At 36.7% G+C, this 27,368-nt stretch overlaps 1 pseudogene; it reads right to left on the bottom strand.

Moving 5' to 3' along the window:
- Nucleotides 1–11,764: 11,764 nt before the first annotated feature.
- LOC143650888 (cell division control protein 6 homolog pseudogene) overlaps nucleotides 11,765–27,368 on the bottom strand; it is a 35,114-nt pseudogene continuing 19,510 nt past the window's right edge.

Here is a 27,368-nt window from a genome sequence, read left to right as displayed (position 1 = left end):
GGAGATTTTACAAATCCTCCCTGGATTGCTCCATTTTAAATCCTGGCTTTCTCTGAAATGGCTGGCTGGTTCCACATTTCGTTGAATCCTCACACAGCCCACTCTAATCTGGGGGCTCTTTTACTGGAGGCCCAGAATTTTCCAGAACTTCAATTACTGGTTTCTTTATACCCGAGAGATCATTTTTCACCTTATCTCTTTCCTGTCACATTTCACTGTAAGCTTTTAGGAGGACCAAGGCTGCACCTTCCACATTTTATTTGGAATTCTCTTCCATTAAATGTCCAGGTTCATGGCTTTCAAATTCTACCTTCCTGCAAAAGATACTAGTGAATTCTGCTAGATTATCTGTATTTTTAAAAGGGTTGCCTTCCTTCCAGTTTGTAATAACACATGTCTCATTTCTGCCTACAGCTTCAACACAGGTATTGTTAGAGTCCACATTTCTATCAACATTCTCCTCAAAACAGTTTAGGCCTCCTCTGTCAAGCTTCCACAACTCCTCCACATTCTTCCCATTATCCATTTAAAAAGCAGTTCTACCGGGTTTGGTATTTGCAAACTGCAGCAGCACTCCACTCTTGGTACCAAAATCTGTTGTATTTTGCCAGCTACCAGAATGCTATATACTGAAAACAGAAGGGCATCTAAAATACAGAATTCAATAAGTTGCTAGTTTACAGTTCTATGGTTGAGAAAATGTCCCAATTAAAGTAGGTCTATAGAAAGGCCCAATCTAAAGCATCCAGCAAAAGAGACCTTGGTTCAAGGAAGGTCAATGAAGTTCAGGATTTCTCTCTGAAGTGGAAGGGCACACATGGCGGATGCAGTTAGAGTTTATCTCTCATTCGGAAAGGCAGTTTGCAAATATGCTCAGGGTTCCTCTCTCATCTGGAAGGACACATGCTGGGCACAACATCATCTACAATCTTCCTCTCGTGGCTTCTTGTTTCATGAAGCTTCCTGGAGGCATTATCCTTCTTCATCTCCAAAAGCCACTGGCTGGTGGGCTCTGGTTCTCATGGCTATGTTGCTCTGCTCTGCTCTCTCTGAATCTCTGGCTTTCTCCAAAATGTTTCCTCTTTTATAGGATTCCAGTAAACTAATCAAGACCCACCCAAATGAGTGGAGACATGATGGCCTTTCTACGGTACAAACATCCTTTCAAGTCAGCACATTCCACCCTCTGGACCCGAAAAAAGACATGTTTTTCCCATATAAAAAATACATTAATTTCATAACAATATCAGATATCCTTAAATCATTTCAGTAGCAATGCAAGTGAAATACAAATTTAGCAACAGTACAGACTCCTATCAAACTTAGTTACAGGTACAGTCTGTTCTAAGGTAAAATTATCCTTTGGCTCTGGGCCTGTGAAATTCAGCACAGGTTATATGCTGCCAACATATAAAGGAGTTACAGACATAGGGTCCACCCTCTCCACGCATTGGGGCTGCACCCACGCTCTCTGGCTACTGTGGAGCACATGGTCAACCCCTCCATGTGGTTACAGACTGGTTCTCCCCAATCCCCAAGAATGTGTTCCACCTGCTCCAAAACCTGAGGCAGCATGGTCCTTCTACTGCCACAAGGTTGAAGCCACATCCTCTCCCTTCAGTCAAACTCACCCGCTCCACATGTATGGGTGTGTCCGCTCCCCTATCCCGAGTCTTCCTGACTTCCGACCCTAGTCTCCATGGTTCTACCTCTGAGGTTATTTTTCCTCCCGTGTGTCACTTCTCTGACCCTCTCCATTTGAACTGGCAGGGGTTCCGTTTTTTACAGATTCCACAACACTCTCGTGGGCTTTCTATGTATATCCTTGGCTCATGCCCATCAGACCTAAGGAGCTTCTACAAACACTTCCTGAATAACTCCATTTTAAATCCTGGCTTTCTCTGAAGTGGCTGGCTGGTTCCACATTTGGTTAAATCCTCACACAGCGTACTGTTTTCTGGGGGCTCTCTTTCTGGTGGTCCAGAATTTATGGAACTTCAATTTCTGGTTTCTTTGTACCCAAGAGTTCAGTTTTCAGCTTATCCTTTTCCTGTCACATTTCAGTACAAGCCTTTAGGAGAACCAAGGCTGCACCTTCCACTTTTATTTTGGAAATCTCTTCTGGTAAATTTCCAGGTTCATAGCTTTCATAATCTCCCTTCCAGCCAAAGGTACTAGTGAATTCTGCTAGACTACCTTCTATTTTAAAACAGGTATTGCCTTCCCTCCAGTTTGTAAAAACACATGCCTCATTTATGTCTAGACCTTCATCACAGGTATCGTTAGAGTCCACATTTCTACCAACAGTCTCTTCAAAACATTCGAGGCTTTTTCTATCAATCTTCTCGCAACTCCTCCAGTTTCTTACCCTTATGCGTTTAAAAAGCTGTTCCACCGGGTTTGGTTTTGCAAAATGCAGCAGCACCCCACTCTTGGTACCAAAATTTGTTCTACTTTGCTTACTGCCAGAATGCAATATACTGAAAACAGAATGGCCTCTAAAACGCAGAATTGAATAAGTTGCTATTTTACAGTTCTATGGCTGAGAAAATATCTCAATTAAACACGTTTATAGAAAGGGCCAATGTAAGGCATCCAGGGAAAGATACCTTGGTTCAAGAAGGCCAATGAAGTTCAAGGTTTCTCTCTCAAGTGGAAGGGTACACATGGGAAACACAGTCAGAGTTTCTCTCTCTTCTAGAAAGGTAGATGGCAAACACATTCAGGGTTCCTGTCTCACCTATAAAGGCACATGTTGAGTACAGGATCATCTACCAGCTTCCTCTCCTGGCTTCCTTTTTCATGAAGCTCCCTGGGAGGCATTTTCCTTCTTCATCTCCAAATGTTGCTGGCTGTTGGACTCTGCTTCTCATGGCTATTTTGGTCCTCTCTGCTTTCTCTGAATCTCTGGCCTCTCCAAAATGTTTCCTCTTTTATAGGATTCCAGTAAACTAATCAAGACCCATCCAAATGTGTGAAGTCATGATGGCTTTTCTTGGGTACATACATCATTTCAAGTCAGCACATTCTACCCTCTCGAGTCTAAAATAGACGTGTTTTTCCTGTATACAAACTACATTAATTTTATAAGAATATCAGATATCCTTAAACCATTTCAGTAGCAATACAAGTGAAATACCAATTTAGAAACAGTACAAACTCCTATCATGCTTAGTTACAACACACTTTGTTCTAAGGTAAAATTATCCGTTGTCTCTGAGCCTCTGAAATTCAGCACAAATTCTTTGCTGCCAACATACAAATGAGTAACAGACATAGGGTCCACCCTCTCCAAGCATTGGGACTGCACCCAGGCTCTCTTTCTTCTCTGAGGCACAAGTTCAACCCCATCTTGTGGTGACACCTAGGTTCTCCCCAATTCCCCAAGAATGTGCTTTACCCTCTTCAACTCAAGAAGTGGCATGATTCTTCCCCTGCTACAAGATGAAATGCACATCCTCTGCCTTCAGGGCAAATTCACCCTCTCTATATGCATGGGTGTGTCCACTCTCCTAGCCTGATGGTTCTTGTCTTCAAACCTTCAGCTCCATGTTTCTACCTTTGAGGTTGTTTTTCTTCCAATGTGTCCCTTCCTTGTCTCTCTCCGTTTTAACTGGTAGTTGTTCTCTTTTATACAGGTCTCTTTCTGGTGGCCCTGAATTTTCCAGAAGGACCCAGACTGCCCTTTCCACAATTAATTTGAAAATCTCTTCTGCTAAATGTTCATGTTCATGGCTTTTAAAATCTGTCTTCCATCCAAAGCCACTATTGAAATTTATTATATTATCTGCTATTTTAAAACAAGGATTGCCTTCCTCCCAATTTGTAATAACCCGTGCCTCATTTCTGTCTTGAGCTTCCTCACAGGTATCGTTAGAGTCCACATTTCTGCCAACCAAATCTTCAAAACTTTCTAGTCCTTCTCTATGAAGCTTCTTACAACTCCTCCAGATTCTTCCCCTTATGCATTCAAAATCTGTTCCAACATGTTTGTTATTTGGAAATTACAGCAACATCCCACTCCTGGTACCAAACTTTATTGTACTTTGCTAACTGTCAGAATGCAATATTCCAAATCAGAATGGTCTTTAGAAATGAAATTTAATAAGTTTGTAGTTTGCAGTTCTATGACTGAGAAAATGTCCCAATTAGAACAAGTCTGTAGAAATGTCCAATCTAATGTATCCAGGGAATGATACCTTGGTTTATGAAGGCCAATGATGTTGAACGTTTCTTCCTCAGCTCAAGGGCACATGGTAAACATGGCAGCACCTGCTGGTTTTCTTGTGTCTCTACAAAATGGACACTGTCCAAAACGTTTCTTCTTTTAAAGGATTTCAATAAGCAACTCCATCATCAATGGGTGGAGTCACTCATTGAAGGAAATTATCTAATCAAAAGTTACCACCCACAACTGGTTGGGTTCCACCTCCGTGGGTACAATCAAAATGCCCTCACCCAGCAGTGTTGAATGAAGGTTAAAGGATATGGCTTTTCTGGGTTCCACCACAGATTCAACCCAGCACATAGGAAGACAACATGATTCTATTTCCTTGCTCTTAAAATGAGAACCATTGTTATTTGATTTGGAGGGGGTTCCATAATATGGAGTTATAATATCCAATGTCCTACATGTAGTTTTCTGGGTAGCACATTGATAAGCATAGGCCACTGGAATTCCCAAATAAGTACCAATACATGTTCATATACTTTGACACCCTTGACTGATTGCAAGTGGTCCCACATAATCAATTTGTGAAATTTGAGCAGGGAGAATTCCCCTAACAAGTTCCCCTGTAATGCACATGGGGCTGTGTATTGTTTTCTTTTTGACATATGTCATGTTTATCTTTTATCTATTTCAAAATGGATAGAGGAATGTTAATACCTCTAGCCTATGCTCACCTATGCATAGCCTGTGCTCCCAGATGTCCTGACTTATGATTCACCCATTTTGCTAATGAATTATCTTCCTGGGTACAGGTATTGAGAGACATTTTGCTGCTGCATCCATGATGGAGTTATACTCATGTTCCACGGATTTATAACAACGTGAGCATTTTTGTGAAAAACATAAACATCAGTACTTTTACAATTTCCTAAATTACTTCCCACAATAATGTTCCCCATAATTCTTGACTACAAATCTCCCAATTATTTTGTTGCTAAATGGGCACCCATATATTTAGTCCACTAGCCACTGCCCATGAATCAGTAAATATGTGACATTCTCCTCCTCTTTCGTGTAATAAGACCTGATAGATTGCTTGCAATTCAGCTAATTCACTACTTCCCTGTTTTCCAGTAGTTTTTAAGGTACTTGTTTTTGTGGGAATATAAGAAATTACTTTCCAATACTAAGTTTGCCCTACACATTTTGCTGTACCATCAGTAAACCACACGTTAAAAAATCATATCCTTTATTCCATTGTATTGGAGATATTGGTTTTAATGTGGGGAGTACAGTTTGACTTGAGGAGGAGACTTCTTGTGCTATTTTTTCCATGTAGATTACCTACCCCATTTTCCCTGATTTGGCTCAGTTTTGTATATACCATTTCCATGTAATGATGCTAGATTCCTGTGCATGCTCTTATTAATGAGGCAGGAGTACTCATTATGCAATTCATAATAAGAATTCCAGATCTTAAAATAACTTCATGATCTATGGTCATTTGTTCAGTTTCTACTAATACCCAATAGGCAGCTAATAGTTATTGTTCAAAAGGAGCATATGACATTTGGATAAGAGCAATTCCCAAGACCAGAAACTCAAAGGAATTCATTGCCCCTTTTGTTGTTGTCATAGACTCCAAGTAGAATATTGATCCTGCATAGTCACATGTATTTCAGCTGGACTTTCTTCCACAGGTCATAGGTTCAGATCAGTTTGAATCAGCTTTTACTTTTTCAAAGTCTGTATTTTCTCTATCCTCTCATTCAAAGGCATATTTTTTCCTAGTAACTTTATATAAGAGTTGCAAGCTCATTCCCAAATAATGAGCTCTTCAGTAACCAAATAATCCAATAAATTTCTGTGCTTCCTTCTTGCTAGTGGGAGGTTTAAAATCTAATTTTTTTTGCCTAGCTTTTGAGTGATTTCTCTATGGCCTTGATTCCAATGAACACCTAAAAATTTTACTTGTTGAGCTGGTCCTTGAATTTTTTCTGGATTTATTTACCAAACTTTTCCTTTTATACATCAATTAAATCTGTAAAGTTCATTCCACTATCGATTGGACATTAGCCTGAATCATGATATCATCTATTTAATGCATAATCTGAACCTCAGCTTCCAAGAGGAACTCATCCAAATGTTCAGCAGCAACCTGATGGCACAAAGGAAGACTATGTAGGTGTCCTTGTGGCAAACAAATGAAAGCATGGTGCTGGCCCTGCCTCATGAAAGCAAAGAAATCCCAATGAGTAGAATTAATTGGGATCATAAAGAATATATTAGCTAGATCAATTACAACATACCAATATCTTGGGAACTTTTGGAGTTTTTCTATAAATATAATAGGATCTGGGACTGTTGCTATCAGAGGAGGAGTCATTTTGTTTAATTCTGTATAATCTACTGTCATTCACCTAGAACCATCCAATTTCCTGGCTCTAATTCCACCTTTCAATTAGCGCTGTTACACTTTACTTTTTCTTTATACATTTTCCATACTTCTGTAGTGGGAAGCCCATCAATATCATCTTGGGGAACTCTGGCCCTAAATAGGGCTTGAAAGATATTTTCATGAATTTTATTAATTAATCATGAATAATTTTCTTCTTTCTTTTTGACAAGAGAACTACTCCAGTCACCCATATCTTCCAATTAAGTCATTTTATGTAGTACCTCACTTAAAAAGTATCCTGTCTTAGCCAATAGCAATGTCATAATTAAATGTTTGTATGCTGGTGGGGCAGTCTGTATTATCACATTTCCATGAGAAGTTGGCATGGGGGTTTCATGATAAGTATCAGCCTCTCCAAACATAATAGCAGTTTTCATTATCTCCTCTTTCAATTTTTGCATACCTTTTTTCAAGGAATACCAGGGTCTGTTCTGACTTGGTCACATAGTGTTAGTAATATACTGTTTATTACATCCCTTGGCAGCCAAAGCTAGAATATTAATGGAACCCAGTATCAATGGAAAAATCATGAATGGCAGATTGTATGTGGATATTGTTGTTTATCCTTATAAATTTCATGCAGACAGCAGGGTCAAGTGCAATAACCCTTGCACCTGCATGTGGTATTTGTACCATCCAAGTTATTGAAGGTTTTCTATTTTTTTTCTTATTTTTTTGCCAAATTGGGCATTATATCTTTAATTTCTTGCTGAGTAAAATCTTCTGTAGTAGTTTTAAAAGTGACTATATCTCATTTCTCTTCTTTTCTTCTTACAATGGACTGAGCCTCCACTTCAAAAGGAAAATTGGGGGTATAATCTGAGTCTCCCCACTTTCAGATTCATTCTATATATCTCCATCTCATTTATCTGGGTCCCAATCAAGGAATCCAGAAGCAGTTAAGGCATGTACTTTCTTTTTAATTAATTTTTCCTTCATGTTTTTTATATTTGCATTGTGTACACCTTACTGCTGCTTTTTCTGTGACATTCTGATAACCATGAGCTTGATCTCCCAGAATGAAATTTTGGCACTGCAATAAAGAAAGTTTGCCTTGCAAATCTTCCAGACATTTTTGTAATAGTAATTTCTCCTGTGACAGACTCTTTTATCTCATGCACTTTTCAATATGCTGTCAAAATTATCTATCCTCTCCTACAAATTCCTACCATTTCTCTTCCCTTTCCTTTAGGAGCTGCTTGCAAAGATTCTACTAGTTGAAGAGGTTCAGCAGTTTGAATCCCCCCCCCCCATTCTTCACATAGTCCAGAGTGGCAAAATACATGAAGATATTTATGTCCCATGTGAATGCTCACTAAAGGGTGATCTTAATAATCAAGTGGATAAGATGACATGTCATGTAGATACAATTCAAACTCTTTCCTTAGCCATGCCTGCCATTGTCCAATGGACCCATAAACAAAGTGGGCATGGTGGTAGGGATGGAGGTTATGCATGGGCTCAAAAATGGACTTCCAAATAACAAGACTGAGCTGGCTATGGCCACTGCTGAGTGCCCAATCTGCCAGAAGCAGAGACCCACACACAGTCTCCAATCTGAAACTATTCCCTAAGGTGACCAGCCTATTATCTAGTGGCAGGTTGATTACATTGGACCACTTCCATCATGGAAGGATCTCTGGATATTGATTTGCCTTCACTGCACCCAATGCTTCCACAAGAATTACCACCTATGTATTTCCATAATGCATTATTCACTATCATGGCATTTCACACAGTATGCTGTTGATCAAGGAATCTACTTTACAGCTACAGAAGTGTGGGAATGGGCATATGCTCATGGAATTCTCTGATTTTACCATGTTCCCCAACATCAGAGGTAGCTGGGTTGATAGAATGGTGAAATGGCCTTTTGAAGATCCACTTATGGTGCAAAATAGGTGGCAATACCTTGCAGATCTGAGATAATTTTCTCCAGGAGGCTGTGCATACTCTACATCAGCTTTGACTCTGTGGTGCTGTTTCTCCCATAGCCAGGATTCAAGGGGTGGAAAATGGAGTGGCACCTAGTGATTCACCAGGAAAATTTTTGCTTCCTGTCCCTGAAACCTTAAGCTTTGTTGTTCTATAGGTCTTAGTTCCAAAAGGAGCAGTGTTCTTACCAGGAGACACAAGAATGAATCCATTGAACTGGAAATTGAGACTGCCACCTGGCCACTTTAGTCTTTCATGCCACTGAAACAACAGGCATGAAAGGGGATTACTGCTTTGTCTGGGGTGATTAATCCTGAATGTGAAGGGGAAATAGAATTGCAACTATACAATGGAGGTAAAGAAGAGTTTTTCTGGAATATAGGAGGTCCCCTTGGGTGTCTCTTAGTACGACCATGCCCTAAGATTAAAGTCAATGGAAAATTGCAACAACCCAATCCAAGCAGGGCTTCCAATTACCCAGAAACTTCCAGAATGAAGGTTTGGGTTCCCCCACCTGGCCAAGAATAACAGCCAGCCAAAGTACTTGCTGAGGGCAAAGGGAAAAATGGAATGGGGAGTAAAAGAAGGTAGTAGTACATATGAACTGTGACCACATGACCAGTTACAGAAATGAGGATTGTGATGGTGTGAATATTTCATCATTGTTTATAGGATATGAAGTTCAAGTGTGAATATTACCTAATGACTTACACCCTATTTTGGAGAGATGTCATGCATTTCCAGTTGGATGCAGGACAGTTGAGTTTTGTTAGGCAAATTATATGCCTGTGTTCTATTTGGAAATTAAGCATATTTCAAAGTGATGTGTATAGCTGCCAAGTTGACATGGGGAGGACTGTGATGGTTAAGTTTTGGTGTCAATTTGGTTAGATGATGTGCCTCATTGTCTGGTCAGGCAAGTACTGGCCTGACCATTGTGGTGAGGATATTTTGTGGCTTGTTGATAAAACAAAAAGCTGGTTTATTAAATCATCTGTCAGTTGATTGCAGCTGTGGCTGATTACATCTGTGATCACCTAAGAGTGTGTCTCCCACAAATGAGATAACCCAATCAACTGAAGACTATTAAGGAAAAAGAGGGACTTTTTCACTGTTTATTTAGCTAGCAAGACTTTTTTTGTGGCATTTGAAACCCTTCATTGGAACAGCCAGCTTTGAGTCTGTACTATGGATTTTGGACTCTTCTATTCCCATGGTTGTATGAAACACTTTTATAAATCTAATGTTTACAAATGTCTCCTATTGGTTCTGTTTCTCTAGAGAATCCTGACTAATAGAAGGTGGACTATAGTGACCTAGTTCAATAGAATGTAGTTGTTGTTTGTGTGTATGGTGTGATCAACATTCACTAAAATTTGATCAGCTACTTCAGATTGCTGAATGGGGCCAACTCTGAGGGTAGTCACTCTTCCAATGTCCCTCTGGGAAAAGAAGCTGAAGAGACCTTAAGAAGCAGGGTGATTTTTTCTCTTTCCTCTTTCCCTTTCCTCTTTGGGATAAAAAATAGTCTGAAAATTAAAAAACTGAAGGTTCTAGCCCTAAAGAACTGTAGAAAAATCTAGCAATCCCACAAGAGTGGAAGGATTAGCTTTCCACAGAAATAACAACATAATACTCAGAATTTTCAGTTCTAAAAAAATTACAAAACACAAAGTGAAACAGGAAAGCATAAGCCATTCACAGGAAAGTGTTTTGGCCAGAAACTGTCTAAGAGGAAGCTCTACATCGGAAATATTAGTGAAAGACTTTTTAAATCTGCTGACTTAAATATGTTCAATGAACTAAAGGAGTTTATATTAAAAAATTAAAGGAAATTATGAAAATAATGTCTAAACCAAATAAAAGGATGAGAATTAAAAAGAAGGAAGAGAGGAACAAGAAAGGAAGAAAGAAGGGAAGAAAGAAAGAAAGAAAGAAAGAAAGAAAGAAAGAAAGAAAGAAAGAAAGAAAGAAAGAAAGAAGGAAAGAAAGAAAGAAAGAAGGAAGGAAGGAAGGAAGGAAGGAAGGAAGGAAGGAAGGAAGGAAGGAAGGAAGGAAGGAAGGAAGATAGGAAAGAAAAAAAAGAAGGGAATAAGAAGGAAGGAAGAAGGAAAGAAATATCCAAACAGAAAATTTGGAGTGCTAAATTACAGTAATTTAAATGAAGCACTCATTGGATGAATTCAATGGTGGATTTGAACAGGTAGAAGAAGGGATCAGTGAACTTGAAGACAAGACAATTGAAATGATCCAATATGAGGAGCAGACAGGGGAAAAAAAAGAACAGAACCTATGGAACATCATCAAGAATGCCAATTTAGACATCATTTTGTCCTGAAAGGACAAAAGGGCAAGAAAGGTGCACAGAGAGCATTTCAAGACCATGGGCAAAAATTTCCAAATTTGATGAAAGACATTAATATGTTCATCCAGGTAGCTCTCCAAACTCCAAGCAGAATAAACCCTAGGAGATCTACTCCAGGACACATTTGAATGAAAATGTCAAAATCCAAACGCAAAGAATTTCAAAGCACCAAGAAAGAATTGACTTGTGACATACAAGGAACCCCAATAAGAATAGTAACAGGTCTCATCAGAAACCACTGAAGCCAGAGGCAGTAGAATGGCATACTTAAACTCTTTAAAGAAAAAAATCTGTTAACTGAGAAGACTGTATCCTGAAAAATAATCTTTCAAACGTGAAGGAGAAATTAAGGCATTTACACATAAACAAAAGCTGAACGAGTTAATTACCAGAATGTCTACTGTACAAGAAATGCTAAAGAGAGTCTTGTAGGTTGAAATAAAAGGACACTAGATACTAACTTAAAACCATAAAAACCCTTAAAGAACAATGGTGAAGGTAACTACACAGGTAAATATGCCATCTATATTATTGTACTTTTGACTTGTAGCTGCTTTTTACCCCAATGAGATTTAATAGATAGATATGTAAAATAGCATTTAAAATCTATGCTAAAGGACAACAATGATAAAGATGTTATCTGAGATGATATTCACAAAGAGGGAGGCAGGGAGATATATAAGAGTAGAACATTTGTATACAACTGAAACTAGATTAGTAATAGTTGAACTAAGTTTTTTAAGTTTATGATGTTAATTGTAATTGCAAATGTAACCACTATGAAAATATAAAAAATATAGGGAGAAGAAAAATAGAAGATTATCAAAATGGTTCACTACCAAAAAGCAACTAAATCTAAAAGAGGCAGTATAGAATAATTAAGGAACATAAAACATACAAGACAAAAAACAGCTAAATTGCAGAAGTAAATCCTTCTTCTCAGTTTTTACTTTAAATGTCAGTAGATGATATCCCTATTAAAAGGCAGAGATTGAAAGACCGGTTGAAAAACCGTGACCCATCTATATGCTTTTTATGAGATAGTCACTTTAGGTAAAAAGAAACAAGAATCTGAAAATAAAAGGGTGGAAAAAATATTCCTTGCAAGCAGTAATCAAAAGAGAGCCAGAGTGTCTGTGTTATTGTTATACTAATTAGACTTTACGTCATAAATTTTGCAAGAGACAAACAAGAATATTTTATGTTGATAAAAGTTTCAGTCCACCAAGAAGATAAAAGGATTATAAACATATGCATTTCACAACAGGTCCTTAAAATGTATGAATAAAAGAGACAGAATTGAAGAGAGAAATAGTTCTAGAATAATAGTTGTAGGCTTCAATACATAACTTTCAATATTTGATAGATAAAAAGGAAATAGAGGACTTAAACGACATTGTTAACAAAATAGACTTAATGGCATATATAGAACTCTCCACCCAACAGCAGGCTACACATTCCTCTCAGGTGCATATGGAAGAAGTTTTAGGATAAATCATTATATTACTTAGGGTTCGCTAGAGAAACAGAATCAACAGGAAATATTTGTAAATATAAAATTTATAAAAATGTCTCACACAACCTTTGGACCATAGAATCCAATATATGTAGGGCAGGCTGTGAAGTGATGATTCCAATGGAGGGTCTGGACAAACTCCACAGGGGAGTCTCACCAGCTGAAGCAGCTGTCTCTTCTGAATCCTCCTGAAAAGGCTTCCAATGATTAGATTAAACATCACCCATTAAAGAAGACACTCCTCTTGGCTGATTGCAAATGGAATCAGCTGTGGATGTAGCCAATGTGATCATGATTTAATTCTATGAAATGTTCTCATAGCAACATACAGGTCAGCACTTGTCCAAACAGACAAACAGATACCACTACCTGACCAAGTTGACACATGAACCTGACAATGACAACCATACATTAGGCTTTAGAACAAGCCTTAATAAATTGCAAAATACTGAAATTAGTTTAATTTTCTTATCAGACCACAATGGAATTATTTTCATGAGAAAATACTTTGACGTACAAAGTTTTTAACCTTGGTGAGGTCTCATTTATCACTTTTGTTGATCATACTTTGGGTGTAAAGTCTAAGAAATCACTTCCTAACACAATGTCTTGATGATCCTTTCCTAGGGTTTTTCCAAGACTTTTATAGTTGCTGTTTTTATACTAAGAACAACATTTTGAGTTGGGTTTGTATACAATAAGAGGTTGGGTTCCACCTTCATTCTTTTCTATTTGGCATCCAGTTTCCCATCACCATTTGTTGAAGAGATCATTCTTTTCCAATTGAATAGATTCAGAACCTTGTCAAAAATCAGTTGGTCATAGATGTGAAGGTTTATTTCTGAACTCTCAATTGAATTCTATTGGTCTATATGTTTTCCTTTGTGCCAATACTTAGCTCTTTTGATTATTGTGGGTTTGTAATACATTTTAAGGTCAGGAAGTGTAAATCCTCTAACTTTGTTTTTCTTTTTCAAAATGACTTTGGCTATGCGGGACACTTTGCCCTTCTCTCTTTATTTGGTGATTGGGTTTTCCATCTCTGCAGAGAGGGTTTTCAGAATATTGTTAAGAATTTCCTCAGATCTGTAGATAACTTTGGGTAGAATTAACGTCTTGGCAATGTTTTGTCTTCCAATGAATAATGAATGCCTTACCATTTATTTAGGTCTTTATGATTTCTTTTAGCAATGTTTTGTCATTTTGTGCACTCATGTCCTTTACATCCATGGTTAAATTTTTCCCAGATATTTGATCTTTTAGTTGTTATTGTAAACGGAACTTTGCCTTGATTTATTCTTCAGATTGTGCTTTACTTGTGTATAGAAACAATACTGATTTTTGTACGTGGAGCTTGTTCTCTGCCACATTGCAGAATTCATTTATTAGCTTTAGTAACTTTGTTGTGGATTTTTCAGGGTATTCTTTATATAGATAGGATCATATCATCTGCAATCAGAAATGTTTCACTTCTTTCTTTCCAATTTGTATGCCTTTTATTTCTTTCTCTTGCTAAACAAGAGAAACAATTAACAATTTGCTAATTGTTCTGGCTAGAGCTTCCAGTACAATGCTGTACAGTGGTGAAAGTGAGCATCTTGTCTTATTCCTGATCTTGGAGGGAAAACTTTCAGTCTTTCAACAATGGTGATTATGTTAGCAGTGTTTTTGTTTTTCATTATGTCCTTATCATGCTGAGGGAGTTTGCTTCTATTCTTAATTTTCTAAGTGATTTTAGCAAAGAGGGATCCTGGCTTTTGTCAAATACTTTTTCTGCATCAATTGAGATGATCATGTGCTTTTTACCCCTTTATTATATTAATGTTGTGTATTATATTAACTGGTTTTCTTATGTGAAACCATCATTGAATAACTGGGATAAATCCCACTTAGTCATGGTGTATATTTATTTTAATATGCCATTGGATTGAGTTTGTTAGTATTTTTCATAAGGGTTATTGGTCTGTAATTTTCTTTTGTTGTGGTACCTTTTTCTGGCTTTGGGATGATTTAGGCCTCATAGAATGAATTAGGGAATGTTCTCTCTTTTCCCAGTTTTTGAAAGTGTTTGCTCACTGTTGGAGTTAATTCTTCTTGGAATGTTTGGTAAAATTCATTTGTAAAGCCATATGACCCTGGATTTTCTTTTTTGGGAAATTTTAAACTACTGAGTCAATCTCTTTACTGGCTATTGTTTTTTTTTTTTTAAGATCTTTTATTCCTTCTTGGGTCATTTCTTCTTGGTTTGTTTGTTTCTGAGAATTTTCTGCTTCATCTTGGTTATCTAATTTTTGGCATACAGTTGTTCATAGTATTCTCTTATAATCCTTTTTATTTATTGGAGTCAGTATTAATGTCCATTCTTTCACTTCCAATTTAGTTTATTGCATCCTATGTGTTTTCTTCTTTGTTAGTATACCTAGAGGTTTATTGATTGTTTCAAATAACCAATTTGTAGTTTGTTGATTTTTTCTATCCTTTCAATTATTTATTTAATGTGACTTCCTTCAGTTTGCACCAGACTGAATTTGCTTTTCTTTGGCGCCTTCAATTGTGAGAAGAGGTCTCTGATTTGAGATTTTTTTTCTTTTAAATGTAAGCACGTAGAGTGGTGTGATGGTGGCTCAGTGGAAGAATTCTCATCTGCCATGCCAGAGACCAGGGTTTGTTTCCCAGTGCCTGTCCATGTAAAATAAATAAATAAATATATGGAAGCATATAGAACTATAAATTTTCATCTCAGCACTGTCTTTGCTACATCCCAATAACTTTTGGTGTGTTTTTCTTCATTTCACTTGCCTCAAGTTAGTTCCTAATTTCCATTGTGATTTCTTCTTAGATGTCTTGGCTGTATAAGAGTTCATTGTTTAATTCCCACATATTTGGGAATTTCTCAGTTACTGATTTCAAGACTTATTCTATTTTTGTTGGAGAAGATACATTGTATGATTTCAATATTTTTAATTGATTGAGACTTTTTTGTGACTACAATATGTTCTATCATGGAAATGATTCTTGTGCCTTACAGAAGAATATGCATTATTTTTCTTAAAGCTGAAGTGTTCTCTCTATATGTATCTGTTAGTTCTACTTACTTAAGAGTATCATTCAAATCCTCTATTTATTTGAAAATTATTATAAAAAATGGTATGTTTAAGTCTCCTACTATTAGTGTATAACTGTGTATTCCTTCTTCAAATCTGTCAATATTCTTCCATTAATGCCTACCTTCATATTTATTTGATTTTTTTGTAATGCACCATTTAGAGCCCCTTCCCATTTCTTTCTGAATATATTTTTCATGTATTTTCTTTACTGTGATCAAGGCTGTAATTTGATATCCTAAGTTTGTAACAATCACATTTTATTTAAAACCAACTTAACATCAATAGCAAACACATACACTGTTCCTATACCTCTTCATGCCACCAACATTTGTTGTACGGCATACAAATTTATATCTTTATATAATGTATGTCCCAAGCCATATATTAATCATTACTTTTTATACATTTGCATTTTAGAACCTATAAGAAGTAAGAAGTAGAGTCGCACACCAAAAATTAGAATATTATAATACCAGCATTCAAAATTAGCCATATGTTTACCTTTACTGGACTTTATTTCTTTATGTCTCTTTGATCTACTATTGCCCTTTACTTTCAGTTTGAAGAACTCCATTTAGCATTTCTTTTAGAGTATACCTACTGGTGACAACCCCCCTCACATTTTTTTTTCATCTGGGGATGTCTTAATAAAAAATGTTCCTCATTTTAAAAGGAAGTCTTACCAGATTTAAAATTCTTGATTTGTAATTGTTTTCTTTTAGCACTTTAAATATTTCTTCTTGTTACCTTTTTTCCTTCATGTTTTAAGATGAGAAATCTTATTTGGGATTCCCTTGTACATACTTTGATTTTCTCTTACAGCTTCCAGAATTCTCTCTTTACAGTTTGATTATTGTTTGGGTGGGCCTGCTTATTTTTGAGTTTGTCCTGTTTGAGATTTGTTGGTCTTCTTAAATGTACATATTCATGAGTTTTGTTAAATTTAGGGATTTTTTCCCCATTATTTATTTGAATATTGCTTCTGCACCTTTCCCTATTTTTCCTTCTTTATTTTCCTTCCATATTTACCAGCCTCTTTCTCCAACTTTTCCTTAGCTGTGCAGTGTTCCCCTAGACTCTGTAGTTTTTAAATAACTGATTTTGATTGAATCAATAATTAAAGATTTCCCCAAAAAGAAAAGAAAAGTCCAGGACTAGATGGTTTTACTGCTGAATGCTGCCAAATATTTAAAGAAGATTTAACACTGATCCTCCTCAAACTCTTCCAAAACATAGAAGTGTAACGGATACTTCCTAACACACTTTATGAGACCAGCACCACCATGATCCAAAAGACAAATAAAGATAGAAAAAGAACAAAATTACAGACCAATATCCCTTATGAATGGATGTTATGAAACATCCTCAACAAAGTGCTGGCAAATCAAATACAACAGTATATTAAATTAAGCATATGCCATAACTAAATAGAACTTATTCCAAGAGTGGAAGGATGGTTGAACATAAGAAAATTAATCAGTGTAATACACCATATTAACAGAATGAAGGAAAAAATGATACATGATCATCTCAATTGATGCTGAGTGGCATTTGACAAAATCCAAAATCCTTTCATGATTTAAGAAAACCCAGAAAACTAGGAATAAAAGGAGTTTTCTCAGCATGATAAAGAACACTTAGGAAAAAGCAAAAATAAATATCATACTCAATGTTTAAAGACTTAAAGTTTCCACCCAAGATCAGGAATAAGACATGGATACCCACTATTACCACTATTAGTCAGCATTATACAGAGAGTTCTAGAAAGAAATCATCCCTGAAAAAGAAATAAAAGCAACAAAATTGGAAAGGAAGAAGTCAAATAACCATATCCACAGATGACATGATCTTAGAAATAGAAATAGCCAAAGAATATAAAGAAAGGTACTAGAACTATAAAATGAATTCAACTAATTCATATAATAAATGAAGTTGCATGATACAAGTCAAAGATGCAGAAGTCAGTTATTTTTGTTTACTAGCAATGAAAAATTTGAAAAGGAAATCAAGAACACAACTTTACTTAAAATAGCATCCATACAAATAAAATTACCTGGAATAAATTTAACCAAGCAAGTGAAAGACTACACTGAAAACTACAAAACATTGCTGAAGGAAATTAAAGAAGATCCCTCCAAATGGGAAAATGCCCCAAGTTCATGGCACTGGAAGATTTAATATCATTAAGATTTCAATACTGTGTAAAGTGATCTACAAATTCAATGCAATCCATGCCAAAATTCCAGAAGCTTTTTTTGCAGAATTGGAAAAGTTAATCGTCAAATTCATATGGAATTGCAAAGGGTCCCAAATAGCATAAACAATCTTGAAAAAGAAAATCAAAGTTGAAGGACTCACACTTCCTCATTTAAAACTGACTGCAAAGCTACAGTAATTAAAACAATGTGATACTGGCATAAGGATAGATATAAAGACTAATGGAATAGATTGAGAGTTCAGTGATAAATCCATATACTGTGGCTAGATGATTTTCAAAATGGCTGCCATGTTTGTTCAATAGGGGAAAATAGTCTCTAACAAATGGTGTTGGAACCACTGGAAATCCACATGCAAAAGAATACATGTAGAACCTCTACCACTCACTATATAGAAAACTTACTTCAAAGTGGACCAAAGGTTTAAATATGGAGCTAATACTATAAGATTTTTCCAAGAAAACATGGTCATATATTTCAGGACCTTGTATTAAGCAATGGATTCTTAGCTTTTAAACCAAACAGAAGAAAAGGGAGCTAAAATGCACCTCATCAAAATTTAAAACTTTTGGATATCAAAGGCCATTGTTAAGACATTGAAAAGACAAACTAAAGAATGGGAGAGAAAATGGGGAAATAATATAGCTTTCTAAGATTTAATATCCAGAATACATAAAGAACTTCTACAACTCAACAAAAGAAAGAACCCAATTAAATAAAAATACACCTAGGTTTTGGATAGACATTTGTGCAAAGAAGATATGCAACCAGCCAATAAGTGTATGAAAAGATGATCAACATCATTAGCTTTTATAGAAATGCAAGCTAAAACTATGAAATCCTTCTTCACACTGACTAGGATGGTTATTATTAAAGAAACTGAAGATAACTGTTGCAAGGGTAGGGAGAAATAAGAATCCTGCAGTAATGTAAAATGGTGCAGTGACTATGGAAAACAGTTTGCCAATTCCTCAGAAAGTTAAACATAGAATTACCATATGACTAGGCAATTTAATGCCTAGGTATACACCCAAAATAACTGAAAGCAGAGACTCAGACAGATATTTGTACACCAATGTTCATCCAGCTTTATTCACAATGACCAAAAGGTGGAAGCAACCAAAGTGTGCATCCACAAATGAATGGATAAACAAAAAGGTACACCCATATTATGGAATATTGGTCAGCTATAAAAAGAAGTGAAATGCTGATTTGTGCTGCAACATGAATCAACCTTGAAGATATCATGTTGAGTGAATTAAGTCAGGGATAAAAGCACAGATATAGTATAATTTCTCTCATATGAAATAATAGAATAAGCAAAATCATAGAGATGGAAAACAGAACTGAAAAAGAATAAGAGTTACCAAGGGGGAGGAGAAAATGGTCAGTTATTGTTAAGTGAGTATGAGTTTTGCTTTGGGATGATGAAAATAATCTGGAAATAGATAGCAGTGAAAATTACATGGTATTGTCAATGTACTTAATGTTAAAGAACTGAACATTTAATAGATAAAATGTTCAGTTTTTTGTTACATATATTTTCCCACAATTATAAGTAAGTTATTTAAAAAATATACATACGAAATTTAGGACTTCTTTATGGTATGATGAAGCAGCTTGTGGCAGACCACCATTTCTGCAGAAACCATTAAGAAAATCCATATAAACTATAAAATAATTTATTTAAATGTATATACATGCTGAAGCAATGAATTCCAGAGAGGTTAAGATTCTAGACAGAGTTGAACTGTGGAAAGGTTAACAGTGAAGGACTTAAAGTAATTTCAATACGTATATTAAAGAAAATAGAGAAAATGTAGACAAAATAGTCAGACAAGATGGGAAATTTCATCACAGAAATAGAATCTTAAGAAAAGAATCAAATGAAAAATCAAGAACTATTAAATACAGTTTCTTAGTTTGTTAAGGCTTCTGTTAGTGACACATCTTTTTAGTGCCACAAACTGGGTGGCTTAAAGCAGCAGGAATGTACTGTTTCGCAGTCCTTGGGGCTAACAGTCTGAGTTAAGGTGTAGGCAGGGTCATGCTTCCTCTGAGCTGTAGGGTTCTGGCAGTGGCTTGCTGGCCATCTATGATGTTATTTGGCTTATGGCATGACTCAGTCTCTCCCTCCAATACATGTTTGTATTCTGTCTCTCTTTTTCTGTGTCCAAATATCCTCTCCTTATAAAAACAACAATCATGTGAGATTAGGGTTCACCTTAATCACATTTGGCCTCATCTTAAATAATAACATTTTGCAAGATCTGATTTCCAAATACTATATCATTCATGAGACCAGTGTTTTGACTAGAACTTTCTGGGGTAAACATTTAATCCATAACCTACAGTATATCTGAAAGTAAGAATTGAACATGTTTGTCTAAATGCAGGTTGGACATAGCAAAGCACAGGATCAAGGAAATGAAGATGAATCAATTGAAAATAAAGAAGCATTGATAGAAAATAACAATGGATGAGGTAGGAAAAGTAGGTGGGACACAGTGAAAATGCCAAACAAATGAGAATTGAAATACCAGGAGGAGAGTGAGAGACAAGGATGAACAACACTCAAAAAGATAGTTAATGGGCAGGCCATGGTGGTTCAGTGGCAGGGTTCTTTCCTGCCATGCCAGAGACCCAGGTGTGATTCCTGGTGCCTGCCCATTTAAAAAAAAAAAGATGGCAAGAAACTTCCACATGAGAAAAGACAGCAACTTAAGACACTGTAGATTTCCTTGGGAATGGGACCAATTGAATGGCTCTGTGAGGAGTTTGACAGTGCCTCTCCCCAGTAAAAAAACCATTCTAGATGGTGAAAATTATAAAACAACCATTAAAATCTCTGGAATTGTCCAAAGGCTGTATAGCAAATTGAGACATTTATTCAAGAAAGATCTACTAAATCTTGCTGAGAGCAGTGAGTCTGGCATTTGAGCCAGGTCATGCTCCTATCTTCCCTCCAGCTGAGTGTAATGAAAGACCTGTTCTGAGTGGATGGCACCAAGAAGACAGACTCCTTCTCACCCAAGCACTCAGTCAAGACTTATAAAATTACCCTGGGGAGGGGAGACAGAGGTCTTAGGCATTTCTCATTCACCACTCAGCTCTCTCAGAGAAGCTCTATTCCAGGCAGATGTGGCCGGGTGAATGGAAGCTGTTTCCTCACCCAGCCTACACTCAAATGGTGGAATCCTTACCCTAAGCACAGCAGGCCAAGAATACTAAGCCCTAATTGTTTCCAGACCATTTTACTCATAGGGTGGAGGATCTACCCTGTGTTCTACCATCCCCATGAAGCACCCCACTGAAAGGTCAGGGGTTTCACTCCAGAAGTGGGCCACTGTTTCTGCCCCCAGCTCCAGTGAAGTGGCACAGAGGTTCTGCCCTGTTGGAGGCTCATCCTCTCCAAGTGCTGGGACAGACTTACATTTTCCACACACATGGTGGGCCCACGTGGGTGGTTTCGGAAGTCTTTGGTTCAGACCTCAGTCCATTGTTCTGTATCTGAAATGAGTTTTCCCCCAATTTATCTCTTCCCTGTCCCTTTTAGTCCTCACTGGCTGTGGTTCTTTTCATATAAATTATGCAAAAATGTGTAAGTTTTACATATATTTCACAGGTGTCCAAACTTGTAGATAAGAAAACTTTCCACATACCCTTCCTGGATAACTGCATTTCCAACACTGACTTCCACATAAATTACTGATTGGTCCCACATGGCAATGCTCTTACTGAGGGCTCAAGGGGAGAAGTGTTTCTTTATCTCATTCTAACTTCTGGCAATCTTTGGCATTTCATGCTAGTAGCAAACAGTGTAACTGCATCCTCTGCCTCCATGCTCACATGGCCTTCTTCCCTCTGTGTCCCTCTTCTTCTTATGAAGATCAGAGGTTTAGCGGCAACTCTAATTCAGTATGACCTCATTTTAACCTGACTAATTCTGCAAAGGCCCTGTGCCAGCAAGTAGAACTTCAACAGAGTTTTGGGTGAAACAATTAACAGCTGGGTGTGATATCAATAGAGGCAGACCTTCAAGCAGTTTATACAAAATCAAGAAAATACACAGCCAAAGAGAGTCAATCTAAAAATCAAAGTCATATGAGCCTGTGCTTATGCCCAGTGCTGGTACACACTCTGATAGACTTCACTAAAATAGTCCATCCAAGTTACCAAATAAGCAAATAAATTTACAAACCCCAGAGGGAAGAACCATTATCCAAAATTGTTAGAATATATTGTCTAAAATGTCTAGTCTCAAAGACAAAATGACACATAAAAAGAAATAGGAAAGTGTGACCCATATATGGGAAAAATAACTAGCAGTAGAAACTGATTTTGAGGAAGCACAGCTGCTGGACTTAACAAAATCTTCAATGCAACACATAAATATGTTTAAACAAATTAAATAAAACCATCTTTGAAGAATTAAAAGAATATGAGATGACAATGTCTAATCAAATAGATAATATCAACAATTATCCAGATTTTTTTAAAAGAACCAAATGGAAATTATAGAGTAGGAAAGTAAAAACTGAAATGAAGAAATTAACTAAAGGGGCTCAAAAGCAGATATGAGCTGGTATAAAAAAGAGTCAATAAGACTGAAGTTAGAATGATAGAGATTATGCAATCTGAAAAACACAGAATAAAGAAGGATGAAAAGTGATTGGAGCCTCAAAGAAATGTGGGATAACATAAGTGCACCAAGGCATGTATATTGGAAGTACCACAAGAAAAGAAAAAGATAAAGAATACACAAATATTTGAGAAAATAAAGACCCCAAACATCCCAAATCTGATTTTAAAAATCATTTAATCTACACATCCAAGAAGGTCAAAAAAATCTAAGTAGAATAAAATAAAAAAACTCTACTCACAGATACGTCATAGTAAAATGTTAAAATCCAGAAAACAAAGAGAATACCTTGAAAAAAGCAAGAGAAGAAAAACTCATCACATACAAGAAAACTCCAATAACATTAACAGACAATGAAGGCCAGAACACAGTAGGATGATGTTCTTAAGCACTGAAGGAAAATAAAGTAAACTATTAGCCAAGAATTTTATATACAGCAAGACCACCTTTCAAAAATGAAGGAGAAATAAAGTCATTTATGGATAAACTATAATTGAGAGAATTTATTGCCAGCAGAATGCCCTTAAGGGAACTATTATAAGAAGTTCTTTAGGTTGAAAGCAAGTGACACTACACAGTAATTCAAACTTACATAAAAAAGCAATGGATACTGGTAAAGAATTATATAAAGAAATTGCAAAAGACATTGTAATTGCATACTGCCTATTTCTTCTCCTTTTTATCCTAATGGATGTAAAAAGTAATTGCATAAAACAATATGTAAAAATCACAAGGTATCCACAGAAATGTTATAACTAATGAATGAGTTCAACAAAGTTGCTCAATCAATATACAAAAGTCAATTTTATTTCTATAAGCTAGAAATGAAAACTTTGAAAATAGAATTAAGAAGACATTCCTTTTACAATAACCTGAAAAACAATAAAATATTTAGGAATACATTTAACAAGAAGACTATATGCTTTGTACATTGAAAACTACAAAACATTGTGGAAAGAAATTTAAATGGTCTAAATAAATGGAAAGATATCCCATTTTTACAGACTAGAAAACTTAATGTTGTTAAGAAAGCAATACTCTCCAAATTGATTAGCAGTCCATAAATAAACCCTTACATTTTCCATTGATTGATTTTAGTTCAGGGTTCCAAGACAAGTCAATGGGGAAAGGATAGTTTTCCCATTCTAGTTTTGGACAACAGCTGATCCACATACAAAAGAACAAAATTGACTTCATCCTCACATTTTAATTCTAAAAATTAATACAGACTGGATCATAAACCCAAATATGAGCTAAGCTATAAATTTATTGGAATAAATAATAGGAGTAAATGTTTTTGATCTTGGATTAAGTGATAGTAAAAAGACAATTCAGTAGAGAATGGATATTCTTTTCAACAAATGATTCTGGAACAATTGGACACCTTATGTTCTAGTTAATTCCTTAGAACTCAGTTTAAATATTCCACCCATGTAAGGACTTCCAAGTGCCCTTCATAATGTAGCTCAGATCATCAAAGACTATATGGACCACCCTCTTCTTTATTGATTGTTTTGTTTATACCATTTACCTCATCTTGTAACCACATGTTCCTGTGTCATTTCTTTTATGTCAGTCACCAAACTGTAGTGTAATTTCCAAAATGACTCTTTTGTTCACTTTTGTGCTCAAAACCATATCCTAAATGCATATACACATTCATAATTCACTAAATACGTGAATGAATGAATGAACAGATATATGGATGGATACAAACTACTGTGGAGCTTAAAGATTACAGGACATTATGAGACTTTCATTTCAATGGGTTTTATATCTGTACATTTCAATGGGTTTTATATCTGTATATTTTATGTATTTTTAAGACATTCCATCTTATACAAGGATAAATATTCTGAGATAGGAAGTATGTGGCTCTCACAATTGTCCTCAGGGGTTCTTAGCATTTTTGAAATATCAATTTAGCTTCTACACCTGAGAAGATCCAAGGCTTCAGTTCTGTGGGCATGTATCTCCCAAGATAAACAGGAGAGCTTGCTGTTAGTCCAGAATGTGGGTAACACCCAAGCTCAGCCATGCTGATGCATCCCTCTTGGGAATGACTTGACCCAAATACCTCCCTGGAAGCCAGAAGGGGCATCCTGGTTCTGGGGTGGGGGAGTCAATACAATTCCTTCCTTATGAGTTGGCTCATTACTGTGAGGTACTTCTTATGGTCTTATTTTCACTTTTTTCTTCTTCTTTTTTTCAAAGTGAAATAAATATATTCACAATCCATAGAGTTACATTCTTCTTACCACCCCCACAACCTTGGGAGTTCCAAAGAAACTCAATGAGTCCTTAAATTGTAACAATGTGACATCTGCAAAATGAACACAGTATACTCCAAAAAGAAATTCTATGACCAAATGTTCTCTGAATTTCCTTGTGCACTTTGCTTACTTTCCTGTCATATTTTTTCTTGCTTTTTATGTTAACTCCAAAGTTCTTAGCAAAATACACTAATGTTTGAGGACACTAAGAAGCAAAAATATGTACTCTCTACAACATAATTCAGCACACTTGCAAGCATTCTGACTAGAGACACACAAATGATATAGGTAGTAAATGTTATTTTAAGTCTAGTTGGTCATTTTTATGGATAAAAATTTAAAAGTCCCTAAGACATTATTCTGTGCTAATATGTTCATGACCCTATAGATTAAAATTAATCAGTTTTAGGTAAAAAATGCTCCATTTGTTTTCAGACCTGAATGTATAAAATACTCAAATGAACACTCTGTAGCTTTTTCTAAATGCCACGAGATAGGCGAGGTATTAGCAAAAGAGAAGAAAGAGTGTTAAACCAATCCAGTAGCTAAAATATTTCCAATTAAAGCTTTGTCTTTCAGAGCATGCTCTATTTCATTCTCTTCAATCTTCAAAGATGCCTTTGTGAAGCATGTTTCCTTGTTTTTCTTTAATTCTAAAATGCTCCTGGCTTGTGAGGCTCCTGAAGGTAACAAACACTCTGGTCCACAGCTGCCACCTACAGTTTGTGACAGACATTACTATAGGCTTCATATAACTTCCCTAGAGTTTCCTTATTGATTTTCAACTGCCTTGTCAAGAGGAGCAAAGAGCAGAACAAAATCTTCTGCTGAAGAGGGAAGGAATCTTGTGCTCCCTTTTGGTTCAAAGCCATTCTGTTAACATCAACTTCTGAAATGTCTTAGGAAATGTTTATAAGACTGACCCACTTGGGGACCAAAGACTCAGAAGATGATTTACATTCAGACAGTGGTTTGAGGATACTCTGGCTTTTGACATCTGACTCTAAAATTTCAAAAGCTCTCCTGCAAACATTTAGCACTTTGCAAACATCTCCCAAAACAGCAGAGACTTTCTGAGCACAGAACTGAATTGCAACATTGTCCAGAACCTGATCTCTAGACACTTGATTAAGTCAATCCTGCAAGATAGCAGCTACCTGATTTCTGGTATAAGGTGGGAAGTTCAAAAGTCATGGTTTGCATTTTTCTCTAGCTTGAAGCCTAGGCAGAATTCGATCCATGAGATCCAGAGTATTAACAATACCAATCAACACCAATTGAGGATTGCTTAGCCATGGCCATTCAAACAATGTGTACAATACATCCTGCTCTTTGCTGTCCAGCTGATCCATCACATCCGATACTAATATGATCATGGAGCCCTTTTCTGCAGTCATATGTTTTTCCAACTTCCTCATCATGTCCTTCCCAGCTGCCCTGGATACTTCTTCCTGAACAAATCTCCTAAGAAATAGCTGGGAATACAGCCTGAGCACTCCTCAAGGACCTGCAATTCAGCATGATAGTTTCAGAGCTTTTCAGTTCTTCCTTGAGGCCTTGCAGAATTTGGCTTAAGCAGGCTGTTTTTTCAGTTCCAGAAGCACCAGAAAGATAAAGATTTCCAGCTTTTTTCCCCACAGATATGCTCCCTCAGAAAATCCCCTATGACATCCATCTCCTTTTCCCTGGCAGGCAGCTGATCTGGGACAGCTGTATTCAGGACTAGCTTTGCTTGTTGGTAGCAAGTGCCTTCCTGATTGAAGAGTCTCACACATGCAAATTCTTTCTCCAGTGAACATCTCTACTCAGAATTAGTTGTGATCTCTTGACCCTTTAGAATGGAGGAAAGCACTTTACTTTGTGAACTCTGGCTTGTTCTCTTTTGCTAAGAGACTTAACTGTTAGATGATTGTCAAATAGCAATCTGCACCCCTTAGGTATATATGAGCAAGGGGGGCATTCTATTTCTTGCCTTTCTTTGGTGGAGAACAAGGAGGTAACTGGGGAGTGTTGCACAGATTGACATCATCTAGACATTTTCTCCAGCTGAGAGGCAGAGTTTTTATGTGAGGAGAACAAAAGACAGCTTGGACATTAATCAGTTCTAGTTTGGTGTCACTACAATTTTTAGCTTTGCCCAATGTCCAAGACAGCCTCTTTTTTTGAAAATTAATTGTAGCCTGTGACTGGGATCATGTTTGAGGCATGATGGCAGAAGGCTCAATGGGTTGTATCACCTCCATGCAGGATCGTTCTCACATCTCTCTCATGCACATGGCTCCAGGAATTCTCCTCAACAAATTCCTGCAAAAACCACACACCCACAGCAACAAAGCCCAGATGTGCCCAATTTTCACTTATTTCTATTTCTTAGTATAAAGCAAGTAATCAGCAGTCAGAATCCATGTTTGAATCATGTTTTCCTCTTTGCAGTTCTGGGCACAGCATGGGATATTGGCAGATGTTTGTAAAAGGAGGGAGGAAGGAAGGGGAATCCTCCACCTGGACTATTGCCCCAGCCCTCTTCAGGGTGCCTGTGGTGGAGATGAGGAGTTAGAACCAGGCTGAACTGGCTCAGGCTCCCACCTATGCTCACTCCCAGTGTCCGGCTCTGATAACACACTGAGGGTCTAACGTGGAGCCTGAGCATGGTGGTGGCCACTGACCATGCATGCAACAAAATGA

Source organism: Tamandua tetradactyla, chromosome 11 (genome assembly GCF_023851605.1).
Source record: "Tamandua tetradactyla isolate mTamTet1 chromosome 11, mTamTet1.pri, whole genome shotgun sequence".
NCBI lineage: Eukaryota > Metazoa > Chordata > Mammalia > Pilosa > Myrmecophagidae > Tamandua > Tamandua tetradactyla.
The sequence above is the reverse complement of the archived record's forward strand: the minus strand, read 5'-3'. Positions and strand labels throughout refer to the sequence as shown.